This window comes from Chenopodium album, chromosome 18 (assembly GCF_948465745.1).
Source record: "Chenopodium album chromosome 18, dcCheAlbu1.1, whole genome shotgun sequence".
NCBI classification, from domain to species: domain Eukaryota; kingdom Viridiplantae; phylum Streptophyta; class Magnoliopsida; order Caryophyllales; family Amaranthaceae; genus Chenopodium; species Chenopodium album.
This window is the reverse complement of record NC_137851.1, coordinates 27195016-27212586: the sequence shown is the minus strand read 5'-3', so window position 1 is coordinate 27212586 and position 17571 is coordinate 27195016. Positions and strand designations below refer to the sequence as shown.

General features: G+C 38.6%; 1 non-coding gene across 1 annotated transcript; it reads left to right on the top strand.

The window, feature by feature from the left end:
- The first annotated feature begins 9566 nt into the window (after positions 1–9566).
- LOC145593223 (small nucleolar RNA R71) lies at positions 9567–9672 on the top strand. The gene has a single exon (XR_014102597.1). It is a non-coding gene; the product is annotated as a small nucleolar RNA R71 (small nucleolar RNA).
- The last annotated feature ends 7899 nt before the right edge of the window (positions 9673–17571 follow it).

Here is a 17571-nt window from a genome sequence, read left to right as displayed (position 1 = left end):
AAATGCAGAAAGCACCCCCAAGCTTAGACTAGACTACCCCCCTAACTCTAAACCTAAAGACATATAGGAAATCGAGAAACATCATATAAAGCACATAAGAAGGGGGGGTAGCCATGGTAGAATCACTCCGCACTATGGTAAGGGGTAGAATGAGAACTCCCCTCACCGGTCTCCATCACATGACTAGAGCTAGCCATCTTACTCACGTCCATGGGTGCCTTACCCCTTAACCTACCATTCCTCCTACCTCTATCATCCTCAACATATTGAGACCAATCATCTAAGACCGGCTCACCCGACCTACCCCACCGCCCAAAAGTCTCAGGGTCCGGAAAGGGCGAAGGATTACCTGGATCATATGTGTAATCACAACCACCGGGCCGCCGATAGTCGTAAGTGGCCAGGGTGGTGCCCATGATAGAACTAGGGTGAACATGAGGGCCCTCCCAATAAGGGTAGCAAAGCCGAGGACCAATGGTAGGATCAAAAGGTTCCCACTGAGGAATAGGTCCTTGTTGGACCGGGAGATAAGGGTAGTTCACATACGGCTCGATTTCCCCTCTCCGAACATGCATATCGTACAATTGATTTGTATGATAGTCATAACCAAGATCAGAGGGTTGCATAGAAGGCATGGAATATAACACATTAGCAATAGAATCAAGCCTAGCATGAATGGTTCACAAATCAAAAGTAGAAGGAGTGGAAGAGGGGGAAGGAATAGGTGTACCTTCCGGTTCAACTGTGGGAATAGTTGGCACATTCGATGAGAGAGCATTGGTCGATCGGCCTCTTGTTTGATTTGTCCTACGTCGAATAGAAGGAGGAATATCTTGCATTGGAGGCCTCCAAGAGAAGGAGTCTTTCACTGTTGGCCGGGTGGTTGCCTCTTTGCATGGGATTAAAAACCATTCTTTAACCCGAGCAACTTTCCAAATGAAGACATCATCCTTCTTCGTACGATCAAGGAACTTTTGGTTCACAAGGGCGGAGATGTTGAGGAAATGAGAAGAAGATTTTTCTCGAGGAACAATAATTTGGGGAAGCTTATTTAAAAAAGTCTTATAGTCTTCATTGATGCATAGAGCTAGGATAGAAATCATCCCTCCCAATTGGATGCTCCCTGATAGGCTAACTCCATCCCGAATATCCAATAGGCGATTGATGAAGTGCTCGGTGAAATCCACTAACTCAATGTCAAAGTCATTTTGGTCGGCTATCCATAACCAACAAAGCTCCTCTCGAGAGATAGCTCCCAAAGAATCTTTGGAGCAAAGAGCATAAGTGAGGAGACGGTTGAAATATTGCATAGCCGGATGAATCATGGAGGCGGTCTTGGAATTTTGAGGCTCATACTTCCCTTCCTCCGAGATACTTCTCCACCAACGTTGCTCATTATATCCATGATCCTCTACCATTCTATCATGAGCCGGGTAGATACATTGTTCCGCGTCCGCGGCCCAAGGAAACTTGAAGTAAGCACATAGTTGAGAATCCGTCAATGAGTGATCATGATTGAAAATTTGGAATGTCAAGGTCCTTGAAGAACCGTCACTCCATTCTCGGACTACCTCAAGAGAAGAAATAAATTCATAAGTCACCCTAGCATAAGTAGGGGCGCTCAAATCCAAGAATTCCAAAAGATGAAGGCCCTTTGCAAGAAGCCGAACATCCTCATCTATGCCGAGAAACTTGGTTGTTGCTTGATCGTAAAATCTTGTTGGTCTAAGCTTTCTCTTGGATAGACGTTTGAAACGATCCCAATGTGATTCCTTAGAAAACTCAATGCTATATGTCTCTTCTACATCGGGTAGAGGTGGAAAAACATGCCTTGGCTTGCTAGAACTTGCTCTTGCCTGCTTCTTGTGACGGATTGGAGCCATCTACAAGAAGAAGCATAACTCATGAGCAAACTTATATGTCATATTGAAATAAGAAACATAAGTAATTGCTCAAGAATCAAGCACAAAAGCAATTATCTCAAAGTAGAATCAAGTAAAAGACCAAGTCATGATATGGCTACATATGAACAAAATACCATTAATATAGAATCATGAATTTGAAACAAGTAAGCATGGATTAAAGGCAAAAATGAACATAAGAGACCAAATCATGAGTCAAATTAAGCAAAATAACCTCAAGCATTGAATTATCAAAGCAATAAAACCATTATAAAGAATACCCATGAGAGAGAAAATGACCAACAATGGTGAGTTAAGGAATCAAGCAAATTATACAAATTCATCATGAAAAAGCTTCAATTTAACACTCAATGATATCATTCAACACAAATTACATGTTAAAGGAACCAACAATGGAGTTCTACCATGAAAGCAAAAGCAAGGTTTCAAGCTTGAACAATGAGGAAGAAGATGACTAGAAAATAAGAAATTATACCTCAATGTAGCCTTGAATTACTTGCAAATTGGCCAAAATGAAGATTTAAGAACAAATAGAACACCCAAAGATAAGTTCCAAACCTCACACAAATTCTCAAAATTTCGAAAATAACCCAAAATTTTCGAATTTATGGTTCGAAAATCAGGAATTTTTTGTTAAAATTCGAAAATGTGATGAGTTTGATGTAATTTGGTGTTAAAATGAAAATAAAAGAGGTGAAATTGAGGTGTATTTGCTAGAAAGGATGATAGGGTTTGATGAGAGGATAGAGAAGGGAAAAATCGGGGAGAGAGAAAGGGGAAATAAGGTGGAGAACTTGGGGTTATAAGGGGGGGGGGGCGCGCGCCAGGCTGCTGCGGCTGGTGCGTGCGCACCAGCGCAGTGGTGCTGGCTTGTGTTGGCTGGCGACAGAGGCAAAAATCCCTGCATTCCTGGTGCGTGCGCGCAGGCAGGGGTGCGTGCGCACCAGGTGGGGCTGTGTATGCTTGGAAATTTGGCCAATCCCTGACCCTTGTGGTGCGCGCGCGCAGGGTTATGGTGCGTGCGCACCAAGGGGGTACGGGGATTGGTTAAAAACTTGCAATTTTTGCCAAAAGAAGTGAAAAATTTCTGACCCCTTTGGTGCGCGTGCACCAAGCAATAATATGCCGGCCATGAATATACTCTCGTGTTTGCATAAGGGGATATTTGAAAGCTTGAAAAGTGCAAACATGAGAGCATAAAACCCCAACAATATTCCACCTAAACTTAACCAAACCTCGAGAAAGCTTGAAATAACACTAAAATTGTTGGAAATTTTCTCCGAATCAATCTCATGGTACCTAAAATCAAAGAAACAATTAAAAAGAAAGAGAAATAAGAAAAATCTCAAAGATAAAAGAAATAAAGAAAAATGTAAAATCAAAAGAAAAAGGTTAGAAAACCGGGTTGCCTCCCGGGTAGCGTTTGTTTAACGTCATAGCTCGACGTCCTCCACCAATTAAGGTGGTTGCCGGAAAAGCAAGGAGTGAATAAGGCCAACAAAAGCACCGTCGAAATACTTCTTGAGACGATGGCCATTGACCTTAAATGGAGAAGAAGAATCCATCATTGAGACCTCTACAACACCGCTTGAAAAACATTCTTGACCAAATAGGGACCACTCCATCTTAACATGAGCTTTCCGGGAAACAACTTCATTTTTGAATTGTAGAGAAAAACCTTATCGCCAACACAAAAATCTTTCTTCTCAATAAGCTTGTCATGTGTTTCCTTGGAATGAGCTTTATACACACTAGCACAATCATAGGCATCAAACCGAAGATCTTCCAACTCATGAAGATCTAACCACCTTTCACTAGTAGAAAAAACAAAATGGCAAGCGGTTCAAACCCCCCAATGGCAAGCGGTTTTGAACCGCTCCCTCTTGGGGGGCTTGCCAATGTCTATTTAAATGGCAAGCGGTTTAGAACCGCTTTCCATTTGAAGAGAAAGGGCAGCGGTTTTGGCGCCAAACCGCTGCCCATTTGGGCTATAAAAAATAAAAAATAAAAAAAAAAAATTTGGGTTTTTTTCACTTAAATTGATAAACAATCAAAATATATATAAAAAATTTAATATTTTTATTAATTAATTGTTGTAATATTACATGTTCATAAAAAAAAAACATATTCAAAAAAATTAATACAAAGAAATGAACTGCCACCACAATCAACCACACGCACTGCCATCGCCACCACCACAATCGATGCCACCAGCCCACCACCTCAACTGACGCCACCTGGAACAATTAAAAAAAATAGCTCAAAAAATTTATACATGCAAATAGTTCGTGAAATTTGAAATTAATTAAAATCCACCAATACCACTACCACCACGAACTCGGCATACCCACAACTACGACCACCACCACCAACCCACGACCACCAACAATCTCGCGAAAACCATGTCCACGACCACCACCACCAACCCACAAAAACCAGGACCACCAACACAACAACCAATCCCACGAAAACCCTTAGATCTGGAAATTAAACCCGCTAATACAACCACCACAAAACCCACGACTACAACCCCGATTTTTAAAACCCACAAAACCCACAACCACCACAAAACCCGCAACCACCACAAAACCCACGACTAAAACCACCACCACCAACCATAAAAAATTCAAAAACAAAATTAAAACAATAACTTACCTAGAATTCCAACACAATCCACCATATTTAGCCTTGAAATTGGTTATATAAGGCCAAATTCGACCATAAAAACCCTAGATCTAGAGTTTTTATGGTCGAACTTGACCATAAAACCATTAATTTGGGTATAACCCCGATTTTTACTTGAAATTAGGGTTCGAATTTGGTTCGCATGTACTCCTATCACTACCACCACCAAGCAACTTGAAAAAGCTCGATTTTTGCTTCGGATTATATTTTTGCTCGAAAATGAGGGGAGGCTTGAGAAATGGAGAGAGGAGACTGAGAGGGAGGGAGGCGTGAGAGAGTGAAAGAGGTGAGAAATGGAGAGGAGTGATAAATTCTGATATGAGAGGAGAGAGAGTGAGAAATAGAGGAGGCGTGAGAATGTGAAGGTAGGTTTTTTTTTTAAAGGAATGGCAAGCGGTATTTGGGTGAACCGCTTGTCATTTGCTTTTTCAGGTTTTTTTTTTTTTTTTTTTTTGGTGTTATTGGAAGCGAAATTCAATAACCGCTTTCCATTTGGGGCTTCCCATTTAGTTTATTCTACTAGTGTTTTCTCCCCCGCACTTGCCAAGTCAAAGTTTATCTTCTTGATTGCCCACAAAGCACGGTGTTCGATTTCAACCGGGAGATGGCATGACTTGCCGTAGACTAGGCGGTATGGAGTGGTACCTATGGTGGTCTTAAAAGCCGTTCGATAGGCGAAAAGAGCATCATCAAACTTATCCGACCAATCCTTTCGGTTTCTCGCAACTGTCTTTTCAAGGATAAGTTTGATTTGACGATTAGAGACTTCCACTTGACCGCTTGATTGAGGATGATATGGGAGGCCGAATCTTTGATGGACTCCATGTTTTCTCAACATCTTTTGAAAGGCATGGTGAATAAAATGAGTACCGTTGTCGCTTATCACCGCCTTGGGAACTCCAAAACTTGGGAAGATTTTCTTCTTAAACAACTTCATAACCACCTTGTGATCATTAGTTGGGGAGGCAATGGCCTCAACCCACTTATACACGTAATCAACCGCCACAAGAATATATTGATTTCCGAAAGATGAGGGGAAAGGTCCCATAAAATCAATACCCCACACATGAAACACTTCCAACTCAAGTATGGGTTGTTGAGGCATTTCATTTCTCTTGGAGATGTTCCCAACTCTTTGACATTGGTCACATGTCTTGACAAAGCCCCATGAATCCTTAAAGAGATGTGGCCACCATAATCCGCATTGAAGGACCTTAGTGGCGGTCCTAGAGGCGCCCATATGGCCCCCGCTTGGATCCGAATGGCACATTTTCAAGACACTAGGCACTTCTTCGTTTGGCACACAACGTCTAAGTAAACCATCGACTCCACGCTTGTATAAGATGGGATCATCCCACACATAATGCCGTGCCTCTCTCTTGAGCTTCTTTCTTTGACTCTTGAAAAAGAAGCAGGAAACTCCCCACATGCGAGAAAGTTCACTAAATCGGCAAATCATGGGAGTTCCCTTGCCTCAATAGCATACAAGAAATCATCAAGCATTCTATCTTCAATTGGAGAGAACCATCATCTTGAATTTGAAAAACTTCCAAACAAGAAAGATGGTCCGCCACAACATTTTCCGCTCCACTTTTATCCCTAATCTCAATTTCAAAGGTTTGGAGCTGAAGAACCCGCCGAATCAACCTTGGCTTGGACTCTTTCTTAGCAAAAAGATACTTGAGAGCCGCATTATCGGTAAAGACAATGGTTTTGGAACCCAATAGATAACAACAGAACTTCTCAAAAGCATGAACTATGGCCCAAAATTCCTTCTCTGTTGTAGTGTAATTCCGTTGGGCTCCATTTAGAGTCTTGGACATATAATAGATCACATGAAGTTTCTTGTCCACTCTTTGACCCAAAACACCTCCTATTGCCGAATCGCTTGCATCACACATCAACTCAAATGGTAAATCCCATCTTGGAGCTGGTACAATAGGAGTAGAGATTAGAGCTTTCTTCAACTTGTTGAATGCCTCCAAACACTTATCATCAAACACAAAGTTGGCATCTTTTTGAAGAATATTATTAAGAGGCTTTGCAATGAGCGAGAAATCCTTGATGAATCTTCTATAAAACCCGGCATGCCCTAAGAAAGATCTCACTCCCTTTACGTTCACCGGAGGTGGAAGCTTTTCAATGACTTCAATTTTTGCTTTATCTACCTCTATCCCCTTATGAGAGATCTTGTGGCCAAGGACTATGCCTTCCTCCACCATGAAGTGACATTTTTCCCAATTCAAGACCAAGTTCACCTTTTCACATCTTGCAAGACATTTTTCAAGGTTTTCAAGACATGCCTCAAATGAAACACCTCCTACGCAGAAATTGTCCATAAAAACCTCCATCTCCTCTTCCAACATATCTCCAAATATACTCATCATGCATCTTTGAAATGTCGCGGGAGCATTGCAAAGGCCGAATGGCATTCTCCTATAAGCAAATGTACCATATGGACAAGTGAAGGTTGTTTTCTCTTGGTCATCCGGGTGGATAGGGATTTGGAAAAATCCCGAATAACCATCAAGAAAACAATAGAACTTGTGCCTTGTTAGTCTTTCTTTGATCTTTCTTTGTGTACATAAAGCGGGGCTTATACCTTTGAGATCATCAATGGTATAACCCAAAGTACTTCGGTGCTTTTTTAAAACACCACACAACTTTTGAGCTTGATGCTAACTCAAAGAAGAGCTAACAATCACGGGAAAAGTGGAGTTGGGTCCCAAAAATTCATACCTAAGGTGTGATGGAAGAGGTTTGAGCTCAACCATTGGAGCACCTTTACCTTCCTTCGATGGTTCCACTTGCAACGCTTCTTGGCTAGAAATGCTCAAACACATTTGTTCTTCATCATCCTCAAAGCTTCTATTGAGCAAATCTTCATACAAACCCATCTCCTTGTTTGGGGTACCTATCTTCTCCTTATTTAACAAAACATTCTCAAGAGCATCGTTAGAAGTGAGTAATTGCTCATGCATGGAAGACACAACATGATCAAGAGAATCAATTAACATACAATTTTCTAGAGAAGAACTTGGATATTTCATGCTATCATTCAAATCAAATTCTATCACTTCATCCCCTACTTTGAGTGAAATTTTAGCACTTTTTACATCTATCAAAGCACCCGAAGTAGCAAGGAATGGTCTCCCTAGAATGATGGGGATATTAGCATCTTCATCCATCTCAAGCACAACAAAATCCACCGGAATAACAAATTTCCCGACCCTTAAAGGAACATCCTCTACCTTACCTTTAGGGAACTTAATTGACCTATCGGCCAATTGCAAAGTGATGTTAGTAGGTAAGAGTTCTCGTAGCTCAAGTCTTTGGTATACCGAATATGGCATAAGGCTAACACTAGCTCCTAGGTCACACAAGGCATTCTCAATTTTCATTTTATAAATGGCACAAGGGATAGAAAAGTTTTCGGGATCTTTTATCTTAGGTGGCATCTTGTTCATTATGATAACACTATAATTCTCGGTCAAGTTCACCGTCTCTACACCATCACATGTTCTCCTAGAACTCAAAATGTCTTTAAGGAATTTTTCGTAGTTGGGTATTTGGGTGACAACTTCGGTAAATGGTAAAGAAAGGTGAAGTTTCTTAAGCATGTCTATGAATCTTCCAAATTGTTCATCTAACTTGTGTCTCATGAATTTTTGTGGATAAGGAAGCTTAGGTTTCACAATCTCTTTCTCCACTCTCACCTCACTAGGTTTCTCAATCTCAACCTCACTCAAAGATGCACCATTTCTCTCATCTTCAACCAACGCCCCTTTTGTGCCTTCTTTAGTCTCACTCTTCCTAGGCAAACTCTCCTCAAGGATCTTACCACTTCTTGTGACAATAGCATTAACCGGTCTCTTAGGATCTAGGCCTTGGGAAGGTAAAGAAGAAGGACTAGCATGGTCTTTCAAAGCATTAGCAAGTTGAGAAATTTGGTTTTCAAGCATCTTATTATGAGTCATCATTTCATTAAATTTCTTATCACTTACGGTCATGTAAGTGTTCAACAACTTTGTTTGAATTTCAATGATTTCTTCCAAATTTGTTCTATGTGAAGAAGAAGAGGATTGAACATAGGAATTATCATTTTGGGCCTTTCGAGCAAATCCGGGTGGAGGGCCTCTTTGAACATTGTTTTGAAAATTGCCTCTACCTTGATTGTTCCAATTACCTCTACTTTGATTTTGACCATAACCTTGATTATGGTTACCACTACCTTGATTATGATTCCCATAACCTTGGTTTTGATTACCATAATTTTGGTTTTGATTTTGGCTACTATAACCTTGATTGTTATAGTTACCTCGAGAACCTTGGTTCCCTTGGTTCCTATAACCACCACCTTGGTTATAGTTGTCAAAATTGCCATGATTGTTGCAATTCCTATTCCATTGACCTCTTTGATTCTCAAACCTAGAATCATGGTTATTTGACACATAATTCACATGCTCATTCACATTTCCATCTTGATCATCACAAACATCCATGCATGCATGAGGGAAACTAGAAACATCATGCTCATACGACCCATAATCATCACAAAACAAGCATCCACTAGGCATGTTACTAGAAGAAGGAACGTATTGAAAATTAGAAGACGTACCTCTCCCCTTAGTTTGGGAGGGAAGACTTGAAACTTGGTAGGTAGCACTTTCCAACTTTCCCTTGATAGCGGACATCTCCTTTCCCAAGTTTGTCATTTGAGAGGATAGATTGTTGATTGCATTTAGATGATCAACCAAGTACACCGAAGAGCTACTCTTGCTAGTTGACTCTCTTTCTCCATCTTGCCAATCTCTATAATACCTTACTACGTCCTCAATTATGTCCACCACTTCCTCTTCCATTTTGTTCATGATAGGACCTCCGGCTCCTCCTTTTAAACATGATTTTCCTTGAGGGCTAAGACCTCCATAGAAAATTTGAATGATTTGATAGGTTGGAATTCCGTGATGAGAACATTCTCTTTGATACTCCTTGTATCTCTCCCATGCTTCATAGAGGCTCTCATTTGGCTTTTGCTTGAAACCTTGAATCAAAGCTCTAGCTTTCGTCGTTTTCTTTTGATGATAGAAATTCCTTGGTGACCTCGTCCCATGTCCTTAGAGAATTCGGCTTTACCTCCTTGTCTAGCCATTCCAAAGCACGACCTATTAGAGAAAAGGGAAAGAGCTTGAGGCGGATGAATTCTTCGGAAATTCCGTTCAACTTGATAGTATTGCAATACTTCTCGAACTCCTTGAGATGGTTTAGTGGGCTTTCATTCTTGGCCCCACTAAGTTGTCGCCTCTCTATCAAAGTAATCATTGCCGGTCTTATTTCAAAATCATTTGCCGATGTTGTAGGTGGTGCAATCCCACTCTCAAACCTATATGCACCGGGAATCCCCAATTCTTTCAATGCCACTCTCGGATTTTCTCCCATTCTTGCTTGTTCTTCTTGTTGTGGCTCTTCTTCACTTGAAATGCTAGGGCTCAAAGATCGTCTAGCACTCCTCAACCTTGCAATAGTTCTCTCAATTTCCTGATCAAATGGCACTAGTGAATGATCACGTGCTCTATGCATAAAATCTCAAAAGAAATGGTTAGTAGCACGGCTACAAATGTAGCCTTAAAGAAAATCTTTTTGTATTTTTCAATTAATGGTGAAATAGACTCAACAACTATAACAAAGCACCAATATCATTCCCCGGCAACGGCGCCATATTTGACACGGGAAAAATGTAGGTCGTCCTCTATCCTTTCTTAGAGTCAAAGAAAATTTATAAACACTCGACCAACCTAATTCGAGTATAGGGTAAGTCACGGGTCGAACCCAAGGGAATGAATAGGTGTAAGCTATAGGCTAGGTCAAGCTACTTCGAAGTTTGCGGAAGATGCGGTTGGTAACTAAGGTATCAAGAAATCTAGATGAATCGAGAAATTCAATATACTAAACACTAGGGATATGGGTTCCACATGCAAGCTCAATGATTATGCCAATTGAAAAATCACTCAATCAATTCAAACATTGCAAAGGACAAACAATAGTTGCAATCAAAGGAATTCAAGGGCTATCTCCTATAAGCCAAGCTAGGGGTCACTATGAATGGCTATCTAGGAAAATCACAATCAAATTCAATCAATTAAAGCGATTCTCAAATCAAGGGTTCATGTCATTGAAATTTGCAATGCAATCTAGATTAATCTTATAGGTTTATCACTTCTAGTCCAATCAATCACATGCACAACTATGTCAACCTATATAATTGCACCATTCAAATCAATTTAGCATCATCAACTAGCAAAAATCATCAATCAAGCATGCTTTCCCTTCTCCCTAGCAACTAATCTACTCACTAAACATGGTGGAATTAAAAACAAAACAAATTCAATCAAATTCATATTCATTTAAAGCTAAATCAAAAGAAAATCAATTAATCAACAATTTCCAAAGCAAGGAATATAATCTCAATCAAAATCCAAGAAACTAGAAGAAATTGCATTAAAAGTAAATCAAGGGAAAGAAATCTTACAAATATCCATTGAATTGAAGAAGGAATTTCAAAATAAAATTGAAATCTATGATCAAATTCAAGTTCTAACAAGTAAATCTTAAGCTCCTTTCTCTACTTTCTCTCTCTACTATTTCAGGAAAAATTCTCTCTCTAGTACAAAGTTAAGTCGTCACCAAAAAGAAAGTCAAAAGCTATAAATAAGAAAAATCGAGCGAAGAGGGCTTCACAGGCCGTGCGCACGCACAGCCCAGCCGCGCGCGCGCACAGCTGGATCTGCGTGCACGCAACCCTGTGTCGCGCGCGCGCACCCCTGTGCGATGCATGGGCTTTGGCTCCTTCGCTTGCTTGATCAAACTCCGCGCTCTCGAGCATCCCCAACATCAGTGCACTCGAGATGATGCCTGCGAACATGGCAGTCCTAAAATGAGCAAATTGACTTGATTTTTCACCGACAAAACACAAATAAAACAAAGAAAGGAAGCGTAGCAAGGTAAAACTAAAACAAAAATTATGAATTATCAACTAAAAATATGAAAAACTAGTAAAAACCAATCGAGAACTAAACTAAATTATAAAAAATGGAAAATCAAGTAAAACTAAAAGAATTATATGAAAATGATGAAAGAAAATAAAGAAAATGAACCTAAATCTTATTCTTTTGAGCGCCAAAAACGACGCTCATCAAATTCCCCCAAGCTAAACTTTTGCTCGTCCTCGAGCAAAACAAAATTAAACCCAAGGGAAAATGATGACACTACTCAAGCAAAGAAAGAAACAAGAAAATTAGGGAAGATGAGAATATACACTAACTCACTTTCGTAGGAAGCACAGTCAATTTTAGCAACTAAAGACAAGCCATTTAAACCCCTAGATCGCTCTAGAGGACGAGTGATGCTCTCGTAAAGGTTTCCAAATAGGTTAACCTAGAACTCTTTTTATTAAAAAGGAGGCAAAGTAAAAAGAAAAGAAAAGAAAAAGTTTAAAACCTTAAAAAGAAATGCTTATACAATGGCTTTTTGCACATGATCAAGGCACAAAGGATATCAAGCTTTCTAAAACAACAATGGTAAGCACGTTCTAAGATATCGAGGGTTGATAAAAACATAGGGTATGCTAAGCATAGAGAACTAATGAGGCGCAATCCACTTTCATCCCAACCGATCTAACCGCGTTCTCCCTAATGGCCTCAAATCTTCCCTTAGTAAGCGTCTCTATGGTTCCACGAAGGAACCGGAAAAGATTAGAATTTGAGGGTTCTCGACATCTCGACCTTGCATCCTTTTTCTTTAGGCTTTAACTCATAATGCCCTCCCTCGGTGTATGACTCAACCACTAGGTCGAAAGGACTTTCCCAAAGGTTGTAACATAAGGGCCAAAGGTTAGGGGTAGGGTTAAAATTTAGAATTTGGTGGCACACCTAGATTATGAAGTAAAGGTTGGCTACACCTCAATACCAAAACCAAGAAGTCACCAAACAAAAACAAACTAATACCCCCAAGCTTATTCAAAGCTATATCCACAAGCATATATACAAAAAGCGTGAACGCTTCTCCCCCAACCTAAAAGGAAGCATTGTATTTATAAACAAGTCATGATGGAAGAAATAAAATAAATAACTGAGATTAAAGAAGAAGAAATCGTTACCAAAATCAATGGAACTACAAAGTTAAGCAAGAACAAAGTTGAGAGAATTTTAGAGAGAGAAAATAATCTAAGTAGAGAGAGAAAGTCTAAAAGAGAAGGTAAAAAAAAGAGTCTAAAAAAAGATACTAAACTTGCTTAACGGAAAAGTATTTATATTAAGCAAGAATCCTAAACTAAACAAACTTAAACGACGATTAAAAATCTACTAATGCTAACACGCGCCCGATCGGGCGAGGCACCGCCCGATCGGGCCCGCCTTTTTTTTCCTTCGTGAGCTTCTCTTCTCGGGCGCGCCATCGAGCAGAGACCCTTTGGGCTTCTTGGACTCCTTGTTTAGGCTTATAACTCGGCTCAAACAAATATCCTCCTTGGGGCTTTAATCATTCGGTCTAATGCCTCATCTTCTCATAAGTCGAGCCCTTAATCACCGGTTCAATGACTCTAACCGATCTTGGGCTACGAAAGATGGTCGTGCTCCTCCAATGCTCGTAGTCGCTCCATAAAATCCCGAAAAAATGCTCCAAGAGTGCAATTCCCTATAAAACTCAACCAAAACTACGAAAACACTAGAAACCACATATTCGTAATAAAAGTGGCTCTAAAGAGCCAAAAACACTACTAATTATGACCAAGGGACGGGGGTAAAATACTATATAAATTGGACACATCAAACTCCCCCAAGCCAAACCTTTGCTTGTCCCTAAGCAAAGAGCTCCTCTATGAATATATAAAACACGCTTCATCCCAAGTAAACAAAATCAAGCACAAAGGATTCAAGGAAAATTTAATGAACATACTTCAATGTTAATAAATTTCATTCATCTAATCATTCTTCCTCCTCAACAATTGTCAAGTAGAGCAAACCACATGAGCATATAGAATTCAAGACTAGTGCTCACACACTCAACTCTCATTTATGTGATGAGTAAAAGATGTACTCGATCGCTCTTCATCCCAACCCCTTTATGTGAACAATGCCCTCCCAACTCACACTCTCGTGTGTTTAAAAAGACAAGCACTCAACCTAGTAGTCGACTCGAAATATGTCAAATCATTCTTTACATTGATAAGCAACACTTTCACATCTACACAACTCTATGCACAAGATCGGAAGGTCTTTAGAGTTTGTAATGTAAGGCTAGGGTAAAGGATAGAAAATATTTGGGAAATGTAAGAGAAAAGCCATGCTTAAGGGAGCAAAAACCTAATAAAATCCAAGGTCAAAAATAAATAATGACCAATCATCTCCAACATACTCAACTCTAACAAAAGTTCACCTAATATAACTCCAAACATATCAAACAATCCCAACACTTACAAATTTCACTCATAAAGATATGATGATACAAAACTAGAGTGAATAAACAAACTTTGAACTCAATTTTGATACTTTTTTTTCTTTTCTTTTGAGTAACCGTCACATAGAACACTTGATCATTGAAACATTTTTTTCTTTTGCTCTTTTTTTTTCTTTTTATCTCACATTGGAATTTAACTTTGAAACACACATTCTTATTTTTATCCAATCACAAAACCAAAGAACAAATTACTCATCTTATATTCCCACATTGTGCAAATTATACGCACACTACAACTCCCTCACCTCACTAACTAAAAGCTCTCCCAAGCCAAGCTTGAGACTAGTAACCAATGGGGCTAAAAGGGCTTGTAATGTGGCTAATAAACAACAAAAGGGCACAAGCAGCAACATGGGTAGCAAGAAGGGAACAAATGTATCTAATATCGTCTGAAGGCTACCTAAAAGAATGAACGCCTTCGTCCTCCACAATGTGCATAATAGTGAATCATATAAACATTACTCATTGTTGCAAACCAATACTCAAATTCATTGACATACCAGGAACTATCACACAATTCCTAACCAAATCAACTAGTCAAGCACTATATTCACAAGTAGTTGGACAAAATTGACGCATGTTTAGGATATCTAAGCAATCAAACTTCAAATCATGATCAACAAATCCACAATGCTCATCATCATATACCAAGAATCAAAACAATATTTTTCAAGTATGGGGCACAGGGAAGCATGATTCATAATTCATTGGAACGTATTTTTGGATTTTTATTTTTATTTTTTCAATTTTTTGAAAGCAATAAATCTAATCCTAAGAAAGAAATAAAAACTATACTAAGCACACCAAAAGGAAAAAAAATAAAAAAATAAAAAAATAAAATAAAATAAAATAAAAAGAGAGTGAAAGATATACCATACGGACACGAAAATCTCCCCCCAAGCTAAATCAGACAATGTCCTCATTGTCTTAGAGGGAAGCTAGTAGTCAACGTGACTACTCCTCAACATCACCACAATAATTTCACCAAAGCCTCGAGGATTGCAATGCATCTCTTTGGAACAAATTTGGGCAAGAAAGAATCAAAGTGTTGGTGGGAAAAAGTCAAAATTTGAGTCAGGTGTACTCTTTTGATCATAACTTTTGATGTATACGTCATAATTCAGTTATTCCAACTGCATTGGAAATTATACTTGAAGATCTTTCCAATGATAGGTCACACGCAAAAATCCGATAAGAAACGCAAAAGTTATGGCCTGTCGAAATTGACAAATTCTGCTGCCGCGTACCCGCGCCCGATCGGGCGAGCTCTGCCCGATCGAATACAAGTGCAGTTCCAGCGTGAATGAAGCCTTCTCTAGCTCAAAATCTACACAAAAACAAACTCCCACAAGCATAAGTTGCACTCTCCTTACCTCTCTAAAAGAAAAATAAATAAATAAAAATATAAATAAAATATATAAAACACACACACACACAAAAAAAAAAAAAAAAAACTAAACTAAAAAGCGAAGTAAAGTACGGGTTGCACTCGACCATACTCCTCTCAATCGGAAGAATTCAACGCCTTGAGTAATTTATCAAACGCTTCCGCAAACATTTCATTAAACACTATATAGGGCTTAATTGCAAGCACATTAATCCCTACAAAGAAAAGGTTAGGAGCACATAAAGAGAACTCAAGTTAGAAGGAAAAATCAAAAGAGAGAGATGAAAATACACCACAACCTTCTACTTCCTCCGTTAAAAATTTAGAATTAATAGAACGAACATGGAGGTAGTCATTGTCTTTATCATCCAATAATGACTTGAAAATTTCACCCTTACGAATAACCTCATCATCAACAAAGGAATTTTCAACCACCGTTTCTACAACTAATGATTTTTCAATCACCGATTCGTCAACCAATGATTTTTCAACCACAAATTCTATAACCGATGGTTCTTCATCCTCAATAACATTCGTATTATTATATTGTCCGTAGACTTTTTCATCAAGAGCCTTCCAATGACTTTCATTAGCAACTAATCGTTTCCGAATATGATCATATGTATATGGAAAGACTCTAAAATCATCCGGAGCACGCACAAAAAACTCACTATAAGGGCATTCAGGATTTTCATGACAAAGACATTGACAACTACAGTCGTTAGGTGCTGCATAAAAATTATAAAATTCTTGTAGTGGCGTAAGCATGGATATTTTCAACTCATAAAAAAAAATAAAAAAATAAAACAAAATAATCTAGACTTTAATAATAATTAGCAATAAAAACAAAACCGTTTCCCCGGCAATGACGCCAATTTTAGACAGGCTAGAGTCGTATCACCTAATCAAAAGTAATTCCTAAAACCACTAACTAATAATAGATAGGGAAGTAGGGTCGAATCCACAGGGAAACGAGTCTTTCTATTCCTAATTAATTATTATAATCTAAATTATTCAGTAACCAAAAGTTGTTATTTGAAGGAAATATACTACGAGGAATATGAGTAGGGATAAATAAAAATAGGGAGAAATCAAATAATAAAAGACCTAGGGCATAGGTTCACCAATAAATAATATTCCAGGGTAAAACATAATAATCAATCATCAATGCATCAATTAATCAGATCATAAAGGGTTTTCGCTACGTATTATAATCACAGAATTAATCTACCGGTATTAAATCTCATCTCTCGAATCTCGACTTAACCATTTATAAATTAACCTGCCTATTGAAACTAGACCTAAACATCAATTCTCATCTCTCGAATCTCGAATCAATATTGTCAAACTCATGCATAAAAGATCAGGCCTAATCTAGTCACAGAGCATTAAATCAATCAATAGGAAATTAATCAAGCATTGACAATGAACAACAATAAATTACCCCTTCATATCATTTATGGATCCCCATAACCCTAGAAAGAAAACTACTCAGACATAATCGAACATAAACTAAACAAAGCAATTAAACAAGTCATGATGGAAGAAATAAAATAAATAGCTGAGATTAAAGAAGAAGAAATCGTTACCAAAATCAATGGAACTACAAAGTTGAGCAAGAACAAAGTTGAGAGAATTTTAGAGAGAGAAAATAATCTAAGAAGAGAGGGAAAGTCTAAAAGAGAAGGTAAAAAAAGAGTCTAAAAAAAGATACTAAACTTGCTTAACGGAAAAGTATTTATATTAAGCAAGAATCCTAAACTAAACAAACTTAAACGACGATTAAAGATCTACTAATCCTCCAATGCTCGTAGTCGCTCCATAAAATCTCGAGAAAATGCTCCAAGAGTGCAATTCCCTATAAAACTCAACCAAAACTACGAAAACACTAGAAAACACATATTAGTAATAAAAGTGGCTCTAAAGAGCCAAAAACACTACTAATTATTACCAAGGGACGGGGGTAAAATACTATATAAATTGGACACATCAAGAATATAGGATGAAGTGACTAAGGAATTTCTATCTCGGTTCTATCCACAAAAGAAGACGGCCGAAGTAAGA